This window comes from Oncorhynchus tshawytscha, unplaced genomic scaffold (assembly GCF_018296145.1).
Source record: "Oncorhynchus tshawytscha isolate Ot180627B unplaced genomic scaffold, Otsh_v2.0 Un_contig_17898_pilon_pilon, whole genome shotgun sequence".
Classification (NCBI taxonomy): domain Eukaryota; kingdom Metazoa; phylum Chordata; class Actinopteri; order Salmoniformes; family Salmonidae; genus Oncorhynchus; species Oncorhynchus tshawytscha.
In genome coordinates this window covers 17,613-33,948 of record NW_024609341.1, presented here as the reverse complement: position 1 = coordinate 33,948, position 16,336 = coordinate 17,613, and positions in this window count along the sequence as shown.

Genomic DNA, 16,336 nt, shown 5'->3' with positions numbered 1-16,336 from the left:
CTTCTCTGGAGTGTTGCTCTCCTACAGGACTATATTACTGCTAGTACTACATGTTCTGTTACTGCTAGTACTACATGTTCTTGTGTACTGTGTATATATTCCATATGCTTCTCTGGAGTGTTGCTCTCCTACAGGACTATATTACTGCTAGTACTACATGTTCTGTTACTGCTAGTACTACATGTTCTGTTACTGCTAGTACTACATGTTCTTGTGTACTGTGTATATATTCCATATGCTTCTCTGGAGTGTTGCTCTCCTACAGGACTATATTACTGCTAGTACTACATGTTCTGTTACTGCTAGTACTACATGTTCTGTTACTGCTAGTACTACATGTTCTGTTACTGCTAGTACTACATGTTCTGTTACTGCTAGTACTACATGTTCTGTTACTGCTAGTACTACATGTTCGGTTACTGCTAGTACTACATGTTCTGTTACTGCTAGTACTACATGTTATATTACTGCTAGTACTACATGTTCTGTTACTGCTAGTACTACATGTTCTTGTGTACTGTGTATATATTCCATATGCTTCTCTGGAGTGTTGCTCTCCTACAGGACTATATTACTGCTAGTACTACATGTTCTGTTACTGCTAGTACTACATGTTCTGTTACTGCTAGTACTACTATATTACTTTATTTGAAGTAAAGCCATAGGAAAACATGTGTTTTCTCCAGATTGTCTGTACTTTCAGTGAAAGGTCTAATCTGTGACAGTGAATGCAGCCATTCAACTATAGATTTATCACGCCAGCATATCAATGGATGTTTTTCAGTCTTTTTTTTTAATGTAAACCCTGTCTGTAAAAAAAACACACTGAGGCCAATGAATGTATTACGTCTGTATTTAAACCTGTGTGTCAATAAAAAGAGACGCCTGCAACACCTGACTCAGTACGGCTCAGATCCTACAACCTAGTGGAAAACCCTTCTCCTGTGGACCTGTGTGTAGAGAGGGAGAGACTGGGAAGAGAGGGAGAGACCGGGAAGAGAGGGAGAGACCGGGAAGAGAGGGAGAGACCGGGAAGAGAGGGAGAGACCGGGAAGAGAGGGAGAGACTGGGAAGAGAGGGAGAGACCGGGAAGAGAGGGAGAGACCGGGAAGAGAGGGAGAGACCGGGAAGAGAGGGAGAGACTGGGAAGAGAGGGAGAGACCGGGAAGAGAGGGAGAGACCGGGAAGAGAGGGAGAGACCGGGAAGAGAGGGAGAGACCGGGAAGAGAGGGAGAGACCGGGAAGAGAGGGAGAGACTGGGAAGAGAGGGAGAGACCGGGAAGAGAGGGAGAGACCGGGAAGAGAGGGAGAGACTGGGAAGAGAGGGAGAGACCAGGGAGAGACCGGGAAGGAGGGGGTATCCCAGTTTGTACTCAAGAGATTCTATAAATCAGTTCTTATGTGAAATTCTATGGTTGTATGTGAAATTCTACCAAAGGAGTAGGACCTGGTATCTACACTGGAACCAATCTACTATTCTAAACAGGATGAAACTAGGTAAGAACTAGGACTGGTAATCAAGGACAATGATTCCAAAGATGATTTAATCTCTCGAAGATTCCAATTCCGGGCAGAGGCCTGATGGAAGTTCCAGAGTGGAGTTTCCCTGTTTCCTCCCTCCTTTGTCATTTCTATTCAAAGGTTGCACCTTCGTGTCATGCCACTGTTATCAAATCAAATCAAATTTTATTTGTCACATACACATGGTTAGCAGATGTTAGTGCGAGTGTAGCGAAATGCTTGTGCTTCTAGTTCCGACAATGCAGTAATAACCAACAAGTAATCTAGCTAACAATTCCAAAACTACTACATTATAGACACAAGTGTAAGGGGATAAAGAATATGTACATAAAGATATATGAGTGAGTGATGGTACAGAGCGGCATAGGCAAGATACAGTAGATGATATCGAGTACAGTATATACATATGAGATAAGTATGTAAACAAAGTGGCATAGTTAAAGTGGCTAGTGATACATGTATTACATAAGGATGCAGTAGATGATATAGAGTACAGTATATACATATACATATGAGATTAATAATGTAGGGTATGTAAACATTATATAAGGTAGCACTGTTTAAAGTGGCTAGTGATATATTTTACATAATTTCCCATCAATTCCCATTATTAAAGTGGCTGGAGTTGAGTCAGTGTGTTGGCAGCAGCCACTCAATGTTAGTGGTGGCTGTTTAACAGTCTGATGGCCTTGAGATAGAAGCTGTTTTTCAGTCTCTCGGTCCCAGCTTTGATGCACCTGTACTGACCTCGCCTTCTGGATGATAGCGGGGTGAACAGGCAGTGGCTAAGGTGGTTGTTGTCCTTGATGACCTTTATGGCCTTCCTGTGACATCGGGTGGTGTAGGTGTCCTGGAGGGCAGGTAGTTTGCCCCCGGTGATGCGTTGTGCAGACCTCACTACCCTCTGGAGAGCCTTACGGTTGTGGGCAGAGCAGTTGCCATACCAGGCGGTGATACAGCCCGACAGGATGCTCTCGATTGTGCATCTGTAGAAGTTTGTGAGTGCTTTTGGTGACAAGCCGAATGTCTTCAGCCTCCTGAGGTTGAAGAGGCGCTGCTGCGCCCTCTTCACGATGCTGTCTGTGTGGGTGGACCAATTCAGTTTGTCTGTGATGTGTACGCCGAGGAACTTAAAACTTACTACCCTCTCCACTACTGTTCCATCAATGTGGATAGGGGGGTGTTCCCTCTGCTGTTCCCTGAAGTCCACAATCATCTCCTTAGTTTTGTTGATGTTGAGTGTGAGGTTATTTTCCTGACACCACACTCCGAGGGCCCTCACCTCCTCCCTGTAGGCCGTCTCGTCGTTGTTGGTAATCAAGCCTACCACTGTTGTGTCGTCCGCAAACTTGATGATTGAGTTGGAGGCGTGCGTGGCCACGCAGTCGTGGGTGAACAGGGAGTACAGGAGAGGGCTCAGAACGCACCCTTGTGGGGCCCCAGTGTTGAGGATCAGCGGGGTGGAAATGTTGTTGCCTACCCTCACCACCTGGGGGCGGCCCGTCAGGAAGTCCAGTACCCAGTTGCACAGGGCGGGGTCGAGACCCAGGGTGGGCACTATGGTGTTAAATGCCGAGCTGTAGTCGATGAACAGCATTCTCACATAGGTGTTCCTCTTGTCCAGATGGGTTAGGGCAGTGTGCAGTGTGGTTGAGATTGCATCGTCTGTGGACCTATTTATGACAGTTATAGTGCGATAGTGGTGGCCTAAAAGTTGTAACAAGCCCAGTCATTCATTGGGGAAGTTGTCAAAATATTTAGTAGGAAAACAACTTTGCCTGCATTATCGTGTCGTCAAATTTACTTTAGACAGATGGCAATGTTGTCATAAGCTAGCGACTTTCGTCTAAAATAGCTAGCAATTCTAACGTTAGCTAGTAAAAAAAATCAAGTGTGCTCCGCTCAATCTTAGCTAGCTAGCTAACGTTATACTGCATTTTATTTATCTCCTGTTGAATAGCATTGTATTTCCAAGCCACTGTAATGCACTTTTGATGAAATCTTCATCAGCGCTCATTGACGATGCGTTGAAGGAGAATGCTCACTCGGGCATCAGTCCAAAAACGAACGTTCAAATATTATGACAGAATATTATGACAATATTGTGACAAATTATACAACCCGTGAATTGTTCAGGTCACTGCTCCTGTAGACTGTAGGCTACGGACTGGTTCAATATCAACATTGACTCGGGCAGTGGATTGTACTGTACAGTGAGTCTGCCATCTACAGTACAGAGCAGGAGAATCATTCACAGCCAGGCAACAGAGTTAGAGCTCAAAAAAAGACTGCAAATGAGGACATGAAAAGGGTCTGTTTAGTTTGTCCTTGTGTGTGTGTGTGTGTGTGTGTGTGTGTGTGTGTGTGTGTGTGTGTGTGTGTGTGTGTGTGTGTGTGTGTGTGTGTGTGTGTGTGTGTGTGTGTGTGTGTGTGTGTGTGTTGCAGGCTTCACGTTGGTGCTGCGATGGCTATTGTAGCCTACATCACCAAACTTCCTGTTGTTAATGACAACTTCCTGTTGTTAATGATAAACATCCAATATGGAACGTGGCAGAATTGTGAAAAGTGATGGCTCATGTGGAATTTCTAAATGTCCAGGCCACTTCCCTTCTGGCTGTACCAGGTAGATATTAGAAACCTAGACAGGAACCAAGCTCTGAGGGGTGGCCAGTCCTCTTCTGGCTGTGCCAGGTGGAGATTATAAACCTAGAGAGGAACCAGGCTCTGAGGGGTGGCCTGTCCTCTTCTGGCTGTACCAGGTGGATATTAGAAACCTAGACAGGAACCAGGCTCTTAGAGGTGGCCAGTCCCCTTCTGGCTGTAGCAGGTGGAGATTATAAACCTAGAGAGGAACCAGGCTCTGAGGGGTGGCCTGTCCTCTTCTGGCAGCAATTAGCAATTAGTGTTAGTTGTTCTCTGCTAGGCAATTAGCAAATAGTGTTAGTTCTTCTCTGCTAGGCAATTAGCAATTAGTGTTAGTTCTTCTCTGCTAGGCAATTAGCAATTAGTGTTGGTTCTTCAGTCTCCCCTGGTTCCTCAGAGGAAGCTGTAAGCGGCGGTCTCATCAGTGGCAGTTTTGTCGCAAAACTAAGACCGTCGCTGAAACAAAGACGGTTCTGCCGAGTTGTTCTACGGGGTTATTCAACGAAAGAGAGGAGGGCTTCATGCCACGGGCTTCACGGCCTTCACGCCACGGGCTTCACGGGCTTCACGCCACGGGCTTCACGGGCTTCACGCCACTCTCTCACTTACCAAGTTGTTTATATATGATCTAATATTGTCAGCTATGTGTGTGTTTTCCATACCTGTTCGCACGTCTCCCTGTAGGCTTTACAGACGCTCCCCACCCCTTTGCTGCAACCCTTCTAGTTTAGTGTGACCTGCGAGAACAACCCATGTGCAATTTCGAGTCTCTCGCAGCGTTTGAAACTGCTGATCTGCGGTCAAGAATTGCAGAGTTCATCTCAGCCTATGCTGCCCTTCAGTCCCTAGACTTGTTTGTCCCTGACGGAGACTTGGATCACCCCAGAGAAGACTGCTACTCCAGGTGCTCTTCCTTCATGTGGCTACCTTTTCTCTCATAGTCCGAGAGCATCTGGTCGTCGTGGTGATGGCACAGGGCTACTCATTTCTCCTAAGTGGAGATTTGATCTTTTCTCCCTCTGTCACCTGTCCATCTTCTCAGTTGAATTCCATGATGTCACTGTCCCTTGTCCATTCAAGCTTAACATTTATTGTCATCTATCGCCCACCAGGTGCCCTTGGAGAGTTCCTCAATGAACTTAACACCTTGATAAACTAATTTCCTGACGATGGCTCATCACTCTTCGTACTTGGCGACTTCAACCTCCCGACGTCTGCCTTCGATTAATTTCTTTCTAACTCTCTCTTTCCCCTCCTTGCCCCGTTTGACCTCCCCCCAATCCCATCCAAATCACAAGGCAGGCAATACACTTGACCTCATCTTTACTAGAGGCTGCTTGGCTACTAATCTCACTGCAACCTGATCACTACTTTGTTTCCTTTTCTGTCTCCCTTTCCTCCAACCCAAACCACTTGGCCCCTACCCAGATGGTCATGCGCCATCGCAATCTCCTCTCTCCCACTACTCTCTCTTCTTCTATCCTATCATCTCTCCCTTCTGCTAAATTCTTCTCCCTTCTGTCTCCCGATTCTGCCTCTTCGACCCTACTCTCCTCCCTTTCTGTATCCTATGACTCGCACTGTCCCCTTTCCTCTGTGCCGGCTCGACCTTCCACTCCTGCTCTGTGGCTAAGTGACTCATTGCAAGCCTTCTCCTTCCCCCTTCTAACACGCAGGTGGCGACACGCATCTCTGTGTGCCTGACAGATGTCTTAACTTGGATGTTGGCCCACCACCTCAAGCTCAACCTCGACCAGTCGGAACGGCTCTTTCTCCCGGGGGAAGACATGCCCGCTCAAAGACCTCCATCACGGCTGACAACTCCACACTGTCATCCTCCCAGAGTGCAAAGAACCTTGGCATGACCCTGGACAACACTCTTTCGTTCTCTGCAAACATCAAAGCAGTGACCTGTTCCTGCAGGTTTATGCTCTACAACATCCGTAGAATACGTCCCTACCTCAGACAGGAAGCGGCGCAGGTCCTAATCCAGGAACTAGTCCTCTCTCGTCTGGACTACTGCAACTCGCTTTGCCTGGTCTCCCCGCTTGTGCCATCAAACCCCTGTAACTTATCCAGAACGCAGCAGCCCGCCTGGTTTTCAACCCTTCCCGAGTTATGTCATGTCACCCCACTCCACTGGCTTCCAGTCGAAGCTCGCATCCCAATGGTGGAACCAGCTTCCCCCTGAAACAGGGACAGCAGAGTCCCTGCCCATCTTCTGAAAACATCTGAAATCCAACCTCTTCAAACAGTATCTTAAATCATCCTCCTCCTGACATCGACCACCCCCCTCCCCTCACACCCCCCTTCTAGCTCTGACTACTGACAGCTACGTTATTGAGGAAAAAAATGTACTTTCTATTACTCTGTGGTTGTCCCACCTAGCTATCTTAAGATGTATGCACTAACTGTAAGTGGCTCTGTGGTAATGTATCAATACTCTGGATCGATGAACTCCTCAACAGTTATTGAGTCTGGCACGCGAGACTACAGGGGCTCTGTGGTAATGTATCAATACTCTGGATCGATGAACTCCTCAACAGTCATTGAGTCTGGCACGCGAGACTACAGGGGCTCTGTGGTAATGTATCAATACTCTGGATCGATGAACTCCTCAACAGTCATTGAGTCTGGCACGCGAGACTACAGGGGCTCTGTGGTAATGTATCAATACTCTGGATCGATGAACTCCTCAACAGTCATGGAGTCTGGCACGCGAGACTACAGGGGCTCTGTAGTAATGTATCAATACTCTGGATCGATGAACTCCTCAACAGTCATGGAGTCTGGCACGCGAGACTACAGGGGCTCTGCCCTGCATTGTGGTAATGTCTTAATGCTATGGCCACTGCCCTATAAAGGAAATACAGCATTATACTGGGTGAATGACAGATGCTTTGAGTCTTTTTCAGAAGGATTTAAACAGGTACAGCCTACCCAGTGGGCAAAACTGGTTCATATGATGTCCTTTTTAACCCGTTTTGTTCTCTGCTTAGGGTTCCACCTGATCCAAAGGATATGTGTAAAGTCATGAGCTTTAAAATGCCTCTCTTATCAATACCCATGTGTACTCGACAATACATGTAACTCTAACCCTTTAATCCTAGCCTGACAACACCTTAGTTACTGTGTTGTGGAAGGAGTTGGTTGGTTTTACGAGGTGGCTTCATAGCTCAGAAAAACCCTTCCTCTCTTCTCGTCACTTCTGATAAGTCTCTATCTGTCAGGGCTTACGATAAGCGTCACCCGGGCCGCCAGACCACAGGCTCAGCTGTATAGAGACCACAGTCAACTCAGGTGGTGTTTCTTAGTAAGCAACCCAACCCAGGGCTGCTAGGATGTAGCACACAAAGGGGCTTCACAGCACAAACCACCTGTGTGTTTTACCTTGTACCATTCAGGGCTTATGTCCTGTATGTCTGCATTGACACTCAGTATTTACGCTGTATTAGACCTGGTACGGCAGTTATGGAGACATGCCACCAACAGCATAGCAACAGAACTCTGCTGTTCTAAGAATGGAAAACCGTTGCTTGTCTTTCAGTGACACTTCTACATCTCTCTCTCTCTCTCTCTCCCTCTCTCTCTCTCTCTCTCTCTCTCTCTCCCTCTCTCTCTCTCTCTCTCTCTCTCTCTCTCTCTCTCTCCTTGCAGACTGAAAGTGGTGGGCGAGCAAGTATCTCAGCAGTTTCAGTCTCACTTTGTCCACATTAAATGCACTCTGCTACAACCAAGGCATGGTAGTGAGTGCAGGACTCAGTGTATATGTTCCTCATCATGAAGTTAGGTCCCATACGTTCACAATACCGCACGGTAACAGATCTTATCTACTTTATACAACAGACGTTCACAATACTGCACAGTAACAGATCTTATCTACTTTATACAACAGACATTCACAATACCGCACAGTAACAGATCTTATCTACTTTATACAACAGACATTCACAATACCGCACGGTAACAGATCTTATCTACTTTATACAACAGACATTCACAATACCGCACGGTAACAGATCTTATCTACTTTATACAACAGACATTCACAATACCGCACGGTAACAGATCTTATCTACTTTATACAACAGACATTCACAATACCGCACAGTAACAGATCTTATCTACTTTATACAACAGACATTCACAATACCGCACGGTAACAGATCTTATCTTCTTATCTAAGAGAGATTCAAATCCAAACAAACCCCGGAGAGATGATAAGCAGACCAAAAATCAAACTTTCACATGCCCCTTTCTTCACAGCATGTGTAACTGTGTTGAGATTACAGTACGATAGTCTGTGGTGAGCCACAGACGTTTAGTCCAATAGAAACTAACAGCAAATGATGTTGTTGGTTGCTTTTCTGTAATGTTTCACAGCGGTCAGTGGTTCTTCCTGCTTCCAGACGTTCTCATGTGATTTAACTCACGGCATCATCCCTTCAGGTGGACTGTTAATATCCTTTAAACACAAGTTTATTCACTTTAGTGCGTGATAATGGGGTGGCAGGTAGCCTAGTGGTTAGAGGGTTGGGCCAGTACCTGAAAGGTTGCTGGATCGGCTCCCAGAGCTGTCTAGGTAAAAAAAATATGTCGTTCTAACCCTGAACAAGGCAGTTAACCCACTGTTCCCTGGTAGGCCGTCATTGTAAATAAGAATTTGTTTTTAACTGACTTGCCTAGTTAAATACAGGTAACATAAAATACAAATATTTGATTGAATGAATAAATCAATGGACAATGGACAATATGGACAATGGACAATGGACAATGGACAATATGGACAATGGACAATATGGACAATATGGACAATGGACAATATGGACAATATGGACAATATGGACAATATCTATTGACATGCAGTACAGCACAATACATCCCAGAGTGGCACAGCGGTCTAAGGCACTGCATCGCAGTGCAAAGAGATGTCACTACAGACACCCTGGTTCAATTCCAGGCTGTATCACAACCCGGCTGTGATTGGGAGTCCCATATGGCGGCGCACAATTGGTCCAGCGTCGTCCGGGGTTGGCCCGGTGTAGGCCGTCATTGTAAATAAGAATTTGTTCTTAACTGACTCGGACTAGTTTAAAAAAAAATTCTTATACAAATAAATAAACATCCACACAGTCTCATTAGAATATGTCAAAATAGGGACAATTAACCATTGTAGTCATACTGCACGTCGCCCATGTTGACAAATCAGTTATGTATCATTTATGATGGCAGATGCTTGGTTTCTATACACGTCTACCTAACATGACCTTTACCCTTCCCCCTCTCTCCTCATCTACATAACCGGGGAGACGGTTGCACCCTCTGCGGTGTTTCCGCGAGAGTTTTACCCATGTGTCACTTCCTTTGCATTGTCAGCAAAGAGTGTGTGGGAGAGTAACACTCTTCTCACAGAACAGCTAACAGTGTAAACTAAGTCTAAATTATAGATTGAGAGGTCAACTTCGAGAGGTCAATTAAATCGATTGTAATGATCTCATTATTTGTGATATTTAACCATTGTTTTATTTGTATTTATTTATTTATTTATTTCATCTTTATTTTAGCATTAATACTGGAGTGATAGATGTGCAGATGATGATGTGCAAGTAGAGATACTGGGGTGCAAAAGAGCAAGAGGGTAAATAACAATATGGGGATGAGGTAGTCGGGTGTGCTATTTACAGATGGGTTGTGTACAGGTACAGTGATCGGTAAGCTGCTCTGACAGCTGATGCTTAAAGTTAGAGAGGGAGATATAAGACTCCAGCTTCAGTGATTTTTACAATTCGTTCCAGTCATTGGCAGCAGAGAACTGGAAGGAAAGGCGGCCAAAGGAAGTGTTGGCTTTGGGGATGATCAGTGAAGTATACCTGCTGGAGTGCGTGCTATGGGTGGGTGTTGTTATCGTGACCAGTGAGCTGAGTTAAGGCGGGGCTTTACCTAGCATAGACTTATAGATGACCTGGAGCCAGTGGGTTTGGCGACTAATATGTGGTGAGGGCCAGCCAATGAGAGCATACAGGTCGCAGTGGTGGGTCGTATATGGGCACTGTGATACAGACAAGGGTATGGTAGGATGTGAATACAGCGGAGGTAAACCGAGGCATTGAGTGACGGTGAGAGAGGTTTGATAGAGGTATCGCGCTGTGCAGACTGGCAGGAATTGAACGGGCTGAGGCTGGCTGATGTCTGAGTTAAGGGTGATGACCGCTAGCAGTGGCTAACTGAATACTAGCTAGTTAACTGGCTAGCTACTGATGGGGGTTCTGGTTCTAAAGTGTAATAAATAGCAGATCCATACCACAATGAGTGAGGCGGGTTGCAGGACAGTATGTTCAGTCCATAGATCCAAATAGAGATGTTAAAAAATATATACAAAGAAAAAGATATATACATGGGACGGGACAAGACAAACGTTAGATGAATTGACCAGGCAACGATCCCTTATAGCCTGGTTCCTCTCTGGGTTTCTTCCTAGGTTCTGGCCTTTCTAGGGAGTTTTTCCTAGCCACTGTGCTTCTACACCTGCATTGCTTGCTGTTTGGGGTTTTAGGCTGGGGGTTTCTGTACAGCACTTTGTGACATCAGCTGATGTACGAAGGGCTTTATAAATACATTTGATTGATTGATGAATTGTCCACATAGGACAGAGAGTATATCATTAACTTACTAGTTGGTGGACTATTGAATGACTAATGAAATGCATTCTGAATGGGGTTTTGTCAGTATGTATGCATTGGGGTTTGTATTTTATTTTTTATTTTTTTAACCTTTATTTAACTAGGCAAGTCAGTTAAGAACAAATTCTTATTTTCAATGACGGCCTAGGAACAGTGGGTTAACTGCCTTGTTCAGGGGCAGAACGACAGTCGGAGGATTGAACTTGCAACCTTCCAGTTACTAGTCCAACTCTCTAACCAATAGGCTACCCTGCCGCCCCTGTATAGTGCATGTATATATTAGTTTCAGCAACATTAAAGTTCTCGGTTTCAGTATCGAATGTAAAGGTTATTTCCCCCCCTTGTGATTGGAAATCTCTAACCACAGCTGAGTAAACCCGGTCTGTTACATGCATTCACACACAAACACATGTATTTCACACGTTCTATTCTAGGAAGTGAAGGTTGAACTGTCAGTAGGACCATGAACCATAGGAGGGATGTAACACCTCTTGTAACAGACAAGACTTACTGTCAAGCCAGGTACCGGCCTATAAGAGGTAGAGGTAAAATAGAACACACCGTGGGGATTTCCAAGACCCAGCCAAAGACAGACAGACAGACAGACAGACAGACAGACAGACAGACAGACAGACAGACAGACAGACAGACAGACAGACAGACAGACAGACAGACAGACAGACAGACAGACAGACAGACAGACAGACACACAGACAGACAGACACACAGACAGACAGACAGACAGACAGACAGACAGACAGACAGACAGACAGACAGACAGACAGACAGACAGACAGACAGATGAAAACACTGCCCTCTGGTGTCTCATTCTCAAAAACCATATGTTCCCATCATCAGCATCTCCATCACAGCCCTGTAACCCACTGATGAATGCTGAACAAAAATATGAATGCAACAATTTCAAAGATTTTACTGAGTTACAGTTCATTTAAGGAAAATCAGTCAATTTAAATAAATTAATTAGGTCCTAATCTATGTGAGATGCAGCCCTGGATGGGCCTGGGAGAGCATAGGCCCACCCACTTAGGAGCCAGGCCCACCCACTTAGGAGCCAGGCCCAGCCAATTAGGAGCCAGGCCCAGCCACTTAGGAGCCAGGCCCAACCACTTAGGAGCCAGGCCCAGCCAATTAGGAGCCAGGCCCACCCACTTAGGAGCCAGGCCCAGCCAATTAGGAGCCAGGCCCAGCCAATTAGGAGCCAGGCCCAGCCACTTAGGAGCCAAGCCCAGCCAATTAGGAGCCAGGCCCACCCACTTAGGAGCCAGGCCCAGCCAATTAGGAGCCAGGCCCACCCACTTAGGAGCCAGGCTCAGCCAATTAGGAGCCAAGCCCACCCACTTAGGAGCCAGGCCCAGCCAATTAGGAGCCAGGCCCACCCACTTAGGAGCCAGGCTCAGCCAATTAGAGTCTGTTTTTTCCCCCCCTCACAAAAGGGCTTTGTTACAGACAGAAATACTCCTCGGCACCCTACCCTCCCCCCTCTGACAATCCCGCAGATGAAGCAGCCAGATGTGGAGTTCCTGGGCTGGAGTGGTTTCACGTGGTCTGAGAGACGGGTTGGACGTATCGCCAAATTCTCTAAAACTATATTGGTGGCGGCTTATGATAAGAGAAATTAACATTCAATTCTCTGGAAACAGCTCGGTGGCATTTGTGACAAAACTGCACATTTTAGAGAGGCCTTGATGGAATATCAGACCTGGGTTCAACCCTGATGTAATATCAGACATGGGTTCAACCTTGATGTAATATCATACATGATTTCAGCCCTGATGTAATATCAGACATGGGTTCAACCTTGACGTAATTGTCCGACGGCACAAGGTGCACCTGTCTAATGATCACACTGTTTATTAATCAGCTTCTTGATATGCCACACCTGTCAGGTAGATGGATTATCTTAACTAAAGGATAAAATGCTCACTAACAAATATGTAAACAAATTTGTTCACAAACTTTGAGAGAAATGAGCTTTTAGTGCTGAAGGAACATTTACGGGATCTTTTATTTCAGCTCATGAAACATGAGACCAGCACTTTTCATGTTGCCTTTATATTTTTGTTCAGTGTAATATCAGACCTGGGTTCAACCCTGATGGAATATCAGACCTGGGTTCAATCCTGATGGAATATCAGACCTGGGTTCAACCCTGATGGAATATCAGACCTGGGTTCAACCCTGATGGAATATCAGACCTGGGTTCAACTCTGATGGAATATCAGACCTGGGTTCAACTCTGATGGAATATCAGACCTGGGTTCCATCCTGACAGAATATCAGAGCTGGGTTCAACCCTGATGTAATATCAGACATGGGTTCAACCTTGATGTAATATCAAATCTGGGTTCAACCCTGATGTAAAATCAGACCTGGGTTCAACCCCCTGATGTAATATAGCTAGATATATTACATCCAGAGTAATATAGAACTGATGTCTGTCCTATTGATCCCCTCATCAGTAATATAGAACTGAAGTCTGTCCTATTGATCCCCTCATCAGTAATGTAGAACTGAAGTCTGTCCTATTGATCCCCTCATCAGTAATGTAGAACTGAAGTCTGTCCTATTGATCCCCTCATCAGTAATATAGAACTGAAGTCTGTCCTATTGATCCCCTCATCAGTAATATAGAACTGAAGTCTGTCCTATTGATCCCCTCATCAGTAATATAGAACTGAAGTCTGTCCTATTGATCCCCTCATCAGTAATATAGAACTGAAGTCTGTCCTATTGATCCCCTCATCAGTAATATAGAACTGATGTCTGTCCCATTGATCCCCTCATCAGTAATGTAGAACTGAAGTCTGTCCTATTGATCCCCTCATCAGTAATATAGAACTGAAGTCTGTCCTATTGATCCCCTCATCAGTAATATAGAACTGAAGTCTGTCCTATTGATCCCCTCATCAGTAATATAGAACTGAAGTCTGTCCCATTGAAACCACATGTTTGACTCCAATCCATGTATTATATTACAGCCAATAGAATGAGTCCGTCCTCCTATATCTCTTCCCACAAGCCTCCACTGGTGTCAGTACTATCAATACTGCCAGCTGGCTCTGGTGGATGTTGATCAGTTTGAGGAGCAAGGGTTCCACCTTGGGGACAAATCTAGAACATCAGGAAGACACGTTATCAGAGACAGACACAGCGACACCCACACAGTCTAATGCAGTAGTTCCCTGACCTTATTATGTTACTGTACCACCAACTGAATGTGTTACTCTCTACCAGGAGTACCCCTGGAGTACCCCCTCTTGTGTATTGTTACTAGTAGGCCTATGGTGGAATGAGTCTTCTCAAGTAACCCCCTGTGGATAGACCAAGTACCCTCAGGGGTCCTAGTAAACCAGGTTGGGATCCGTTGGTTTAATGGATCTGAATGGGAACCACTGGTTTAATGGATCTGAATGGGATCCTCTGGTTTAATGGATCTGAATGGGAACCACTGGTTTAATGGATCTGATTAGTGAACCACTGGTGTAATGGATCTGATTAGTGAACCACTGGTTTAATGGATCTGATTAGTGAACCTCTGGTTTAATGGATCTGAATGGGAACCTCTGGTTTAATGGATCTGATTGGGATCCTCTGGTTTAATGGATCTGATTGGGAACCTCTGGTTTAATGGATCTGATTGGGATCCGCTGATTTAATGGATCTGAATGGGAACCACTGGTTTAATGGATCTGAATGGGAACCACTGGCATAATGGATCTGAATGGGATCCTCTGGTTTAATGGATCTGATTGGGATCCACTGGTTTAATGGATCTGATTGGGAACCACTGGCTTAATGGATCTGTAAAATGCAGAAATAAACCTCTTACGTATTTGAAGCCTCTAATTCAGATTTAATGAAGAGCTCCTTAGTCGTACAGTCAAAGATGAAGAGATGCAGACTCTGTCTCTCTCTCTACTTAGTGTGTGAGTCAGACTTGGCCCTCTGATTAATTCTAATGGGTTGTAAATGATGCTTTTAGTAGGCTAGCTAGCTCTACTCATCCAGGACTAATGAACCCATACAGGGAAACAAGATGAAATGGAACCAGACAGTGACCTAGACAAGACACGTTCTCTACTGCACTTAAAACACAGTCTCTCACAGTCTCTCACAGTCTCTCACAAACATAAAATGGTTTATTTTAAGTTTTTATTTTTGATGAACTGAAATCTGTCCTGTTGTTTCTGCTGATGTTGATGATGTAACAGAAGCAGTGTGTTTTGTCGTTGAGAAAGTTGTTTCCATCCCTTCCTGGAAAGACGCCCAATGGAACTAGTAAAGACAATGGTTGAGTCTCAAATGACACCTTATTCCCTATACACGTAGTGCACTCCTTTTGACCAGGCCCCATAGAACTCTGGCTAACACAGGTGCACTATGTAGGGAATAGGGTGGCAATTGGGATGAACACATTATCCTCACTGATTATGTACATTACCAGTACATTACAGTACAATAAAGTACATTACCAGTACATTGCAGTACATTACATATACATTACAGTACATTGCCAGTACATTACAATAAAGTGCATTGCAGTACATACCAGTACATTACAGTACATTGCCAGTACATTACAATAAAGTACATTACCAGTACATTGCAGTACATTACCAGTATATTACCAGTACATTACATATACATTACAGTACATTGCCAGTACATTACAATAAAGTGCATTGCAGTACATACCAGTACATTACCAGTCCATTGCAGTACATACCAGTACTTTACCAGTACATTGCAGTACATACCAGTACATTACCAGTACATTACAGTACATTGCAGTACATACCAGTACTTTACCAGTACTTTACCAGTACATTACCAGTACATACCAGTACATTGCAGTACATACCAGTACTTTACCAGTACATTACCAGTACATTGCAGTACATACCAGTACTTTACCAGTACATTACCAGTACATACCAGTACATTGCAGTACATACCAGTACTTTACCAGTACATTACCAGTACATTGCAGTACATACCAGTACTTTACCAGTACATTACCAGTACATACCAGTACATTGCAGTACATACCAGTACTTTACCAGTACATTACCAGTACATTGCAGTACATACCAGTACTTTACCAGCACATTACCAGTACATTGCAGTACATACCAGTACTTCACCAGTACATTTTGTCTTTCTTCTTTATCAATAACAGCGGACTCCATAAACTGGTTCAGTAGTACAGCATTAGGTATTTATTTCAGATTTCAAATCTGACACTGTGTCAGTATGTTAACATTTATATATATATATATATAAACATTATAACTAGGGTATTTGAGTACGTCATATTAGAATGTCTCTTCATATCAAGGTTCCTCATTGTGTTGAATTATCTTCTTTCTGCCGTCCTCTCTCTTCGTCCTCCACCATTTCCGCCATCGTCCTCCACCATTCTCTCTTCCATCCCACCACCCCTTCTTCACCCTCCAGCTCTCCTGCCCTCC